The 4902-nt window shown below is 49.8% G+C and overlaps 1 long non-coding RNA gene across 1 annotated transcript; it reads left to right on the forward strand.

The window, feature by feature from the left end:
• The first annotated feature begins 3393 nt into the window (after window positions 1-3393).
• On the forward strand, window positions 3394-4685 carry LOC311011017. The gene is made up of 3 exons (XR_014596855.1): window positions 3394-3973; window positions 4222-4354; window positions 4489-4685. It is a non-coding gene; the product is annotated as an uncharacterized lncRNA (long non-coding RNA).
• The last annotated feature ends 217 nt before the right edge of the window (window positions 4686-4902 follow it).

The raw sequence follows: 4902 nt of genomic DNA on the forward strand, positions 1-4902 counted from the left end.
TGTCCTCACTTTCACTCCTTCTGCTTGTTAAAAATACCTGCAACCTGCTTGTCGGACCGGACGAGAGGCAGTGCATGTTATCTGCAACTGCGAGTGTTGAAGTTGTCAACATGTTCGGCATTTGTTCTTCCTTGGTCACGTCAGCTAGATGGATTTTAATATCAGTGGTGTCATTTACATTTGTGTTTGTGTCTGTTTGCGTGCGTGCACGTGCGTGCGTGTGTGCTGTACAGGATTTGAAGGATGTCAAAGAAAAGAAAAGTGGATATAAGAGACTTCTTTAGGAATCAAAGTGTAAGTTACTTCAAGGGTGTATAGGTAGAGGCTCAACAATACAGATATTGAATAAAAGAGAATATTTAATGCCAAAGAGATGCACCTTTTTAAAGTTATTTTTAATTCTTATTTTCATGTATTTGTGTAGAAGAGAGCAACGGTTTAAAAACACAAATAAAGAAAAACAATAAAACCTCAGATTTTAGATGATCATATGGTTTTATAATTATAAAATATAATTAATTAATATTAAGTAATCTAACCTATGACATCTTCATGACGTGAAATTATGATTGCTAATGCAAAAAAACGTCAACTTTCAGGAGTGCTGCCTTGGAGCACTTTTGTGTCCCCACCAATCTCAAAATCAAACCTACTCCCTTGCCGACAACACTTCTCTGTATTTTTTGATACCAATTTTAATTTGTCCATCAAAGTCACAAGGCACTTCCAACACCAGCACTGTTATCCCAGTTCTAATAATGTTGCTAGCTCTTGTATGTCTGTTAGTCAGCCCAACAATAAAAGGGTCACTGTGTAATGTCCTGTCTGTTTTCCTGTTAAGTTATTCATTTTGGTCCCGTCTCATGTTGTCCGGTCATTTCCTGTTTTATTTTGAAGTAATGTTGTCTCCCTCCCGTTTCAGGTGGTTTTGCTTCCTGCCCTCTTGTTCCTGCGTCTTTGATTATCTAACCCCACCCTGATTGTTCCCACTTGTTTCCCATTACCCTGTGTCTATATTGTCAGCGTCTTCCCCTTGTCCTTTGCCAGTTTGTCATGTGTTCACCCGTGCTTACTCGCGTTCTTGTCCTTGTCCTGTCGGTTCCTGAGCTGAGGGTTTGTTTTGCTACTTTGCTTCTCCTAAGTTGTTGCTTTCTAGCCTTAGTTCCTCTGTTCTTTTTCCAGAGTGATTTTCAGTTCCTTTCCTTAGACTAGCCTGCCTCAGTGCCTGAGTTTTTCTGTTCGTTTTCCAGCCAGTGTATTATTATATTGTCTGTATTTAATAAATTTCTATTTTTTTACTTTGACTACTTTGTACCGAGTCGTGCTTCTGGGTTCAGATCCTGAGTCAGGCCTTGTCAGTACAAACTGGCCCGTATGAACCCGGCCGACTCCGGGCAGCTCACGGAACTTCTGAATACGCACAGCTCGCGTATTAGTAGTCAGGAGGAACGCCTGTCCGCCATTATGCAGGGAGTTTCCGGGTTAGCCACGCAGCAGGCGGATTTCAAGGCCTCTGTAGCCTCCCAGGTGAACCAACTCGCTCTACAGATGCAGGAGGTGCTAACCCAGCTTCGCTCTCACACAGCGACCACCCCCCTCCCTACGGCGGATAAAAGCGGACCAGTGGCTTCCCTGAGACTGGCGGCGCCAGAAAGATTCGCCGGAGATTCAGCCCAGTGCCGGCCCTTCCTGATGCAGTGCGAGCTGCACTTCGAGAGCACTCCCTCGGCTTTTCCTACTCCACGCTCCCGGGGGGCTTTCATCGCGTCCCATTTCACCGGTCGAGCGGCGACTTGGGCCACATCGGAGTGGACACGTAACTCCCCAGCCTGCCGGAGCCCGGAAGCATTCATCGAGGCTCTGAGAAACACCTTCGACCACTCTGTCCCCGGGAAAGAAGCCGCCAGGTCCCTGTCCAGGTTAGTGCAAGGAAATTGCACCGTAGCTGACTACGCCATTGACTCCCGTACAATAGCCGCAGACAGCGGCTGGAATTCTGCTGCACTAACCGCCATATTCTACCAAGGACTATCTGAGCCTCTGAAGGATCAGCTAGCGCCACTGGATCTTCTCACGGAGTTGGACCCCCTAATCGCTCTGGCCATTCGCCTGGATACACGGCTACGGGACCGACAACGTCAAAAGAGGTTCGACGCCGTCCACGGCCGCTCGGAGGACCTCCCCACCAGAAGTAACCCTGCGGATACCGCTGCACGACCGGGCACGGCTCGTTCCACCCCGCCGGAGGAACCCATGCAGCTCGGCCGGACCAAGCTCTCCTTAGAAGAGCGCCAGCGACGCCGGCAAGAGGGTCTATGCTTCTACTGCGGGGAAAGGGGTCACCTTCGATTCAAATGCCCAGCTAAGGCGGTCGCCAGCTCCGAGAAAAGGTGGGATACTGATTTTCCTAATATCTTGCCACAGAAATTGTCCCGGATCCTGACCAATGTGACCTGTAGTTCTCCTAGCCAAACTACTACGGTTAAAGCGCTCATTGACTCTGGAGCGGATGAAAGCTTTATTGACTCTGATCTGGCTACCGAACTGGAATTAAACCTTGAGGCTCTTCCTAGCCCACTGGAGGCTAAGGCCCTCAACGGAAAGTTTATTTTCAGGATCACACACAAGACTGAGCCCGTTAAGATCCAGATCAATGAACACTCCGAGTCATTAATCTTTAATGTGTTCTCCTCCCCCCACCACCAACTGGTGTTGGGTTTTCCCTGGCCTTGTCGCCACAACCCACATGTAGACTGGTCCACGGGCCAGGTTCTGGATTGGGGAGAGGGGTGTGCAGAGTCCTGTCTGCCCAAGGAAGATAATATGACCGTGGGAAGAGTCTCTGATCACTGTAATGATAAGTCTTGTCTTTCAGATGATCCCGCCAACCCAGATACGACCAATGTTCCACCTTGTTACCAGGACCTTAAGGAGGTTTTCAGTAAAGCCAAGGCCTCCTCTCTTCCCCCCCACCGCCCGTATGACTGCACCATCGACCTTCTCCCAGGAGCCACGCTACCTCGGGGCCACCTGTACTCCATCTCTGGTCCCGAGAAGGCTGCCATGGAGGAGTACATCGGCACCTCACTAAAGGCGGGGCTCATCCGTCCTTCCTCCTCACCGGTCGGCGCAGGCTTCTTCTTTGTGGGTAAGAAGGATGGTTCCCTGAGACCTTGTATTGACTATGCCCCTCTGAATGAGATCACAGTTAAAAACCGCTATCCTCTGCCACTCATGTCCTCGGCCTTCGAACAGCTATAACACGCCAGGATATTTACTAAACTGGATCTCAGGAATGCTTATCACCTGGTTCGGATTCGGGAGGGGGATGAATGGAAGACGGGTTTCAACACTCCCTCGGTACACTACAAGTATTTGGTGATGCCTTTTGGACTAACTAATGCCCCAGCTGTCTTTCAGAACTTGGTCAATGACGTCCTCAGGGACTTCCTGGACAAATTTGTTTACGTTTACCTGGATGATATCCTGATTTTGTCCCCGGATCTGGAGACCCACCGCTCTCATGTCCACCAGGTACTGTCCAGACTACTCAAACACGAACTGTTTGTTAAAGCAGAAAAATGTGAATTCCATGCCGAGTCTGTGTCATTCCTGGGCTTCATCATAGCCCCTGGAGAGATACATATGGATCCGGCTAAAGTAAAAGCAGTTGCAGATTGGCCAGTCCCTGTAAACCGGAAGAAGGTTCAACAATTTCTGGGCTTTGCTAACTTCTACCGACGGTTTATCAGGAACTTCAGTGCCGTTGCTGCACCTATGCATACACTAACCTCTCCACAGACTCCCTTCAGGTGGTCCGGTGAGGCAGAGGAGGCGTTTCAGCGCCTTAAGACCGCTTTTAGCTCCGCTCCCATCCTCACTCAGCCGGACCCTTCTCGTCAGTTTGTGGTCGAGGTGGATGCCTCCAATATCGGGATAGGAGCGGTCCTATCCCAGAGATCGGCTACTGATGGTAAGGTTCATCCTTGTGCCTTCCTCTCTAGGAAACTGTCCTCAGCTGAGCAAAATTATGACGTGGGCAACAGGGAGCTGTTGGCAGTCAAGGTGGCGCTGGAAGAATGGCGCCACTGGCTGGAGGGGGCCCAGCAGCCCTTTGTTGTCTGGACGGATCATAAAAACCTTCAGTATATCCGCAATGCCAAAAGGTCAAGCTCGCTGGTCCCTGTTTTTTAACAGATTCGACTTCATTCTGTCCTACAGGCCCGGGTCTAAGAACGTCAAGCCGGATGCCCTCTCCCGGCTCTTCGATCCGGAACCTGCTGCCAAGGATCCTGAGTCTATCCTTCCACTTGACTGTGTGGTTGGAGCAGTGACCTGGCAAATAGAAAATTAGGTAAAGAGTGCCAATGGTATGAGTCCGCCTCCTGCTGGTTGCCCTGAAAATCGCCTTTTCGTTCCCATCATTAAAAGATCGCAGGTGATTCACTGGGCTCATACCTCACTACTTACCTGCCATCCTGGTGCCAGGTGTACTCTATTCTTTATCCAACAGAGATTCTGGTGGCCCGGCATGACCCGAGACGTCAGGGAATACGTGGAGTCCTGTCCTGTCTGTGCCCGTTCCGAGTCTTCCTCCAAGGCCCGTGCTGGACTCCTCCAACCATTGCCTGTTCCTAGTCGTCCTTGGGCCAACATTTCTCTGGACTTTGTCACGGGACTGCCCCGCTCGGAAGGTAACACCACAGTTTTAACCGTGGTGGACAGATTCTCAAAAATGACTCACTTCATTCCATTCATTGCCTAAGTTACCGTCTGCTAAGGAAACTGCTGAAATCATGTCTCTGTCAGGGCCCCCTAGGGTTGTTCCTGTTCCTGTCTGTAATTACTTGATGTCCCTCACCTGTGTGTCATTGTCTCCCCGCCCCGTGTGTTCTTAAGCTG

Source organism: Eutrigla gurnardus (assembly GCF_963514095.1).
Source record: "Eutrigla gurnardus genome assembly, chromosome: 3".
Lineage (NCBI taxonomy): Eukaryota > Metazoa > Chordata > Actinopteri > Perciformes > Triglidae > Eutrigla > Eutrigla gurnardus.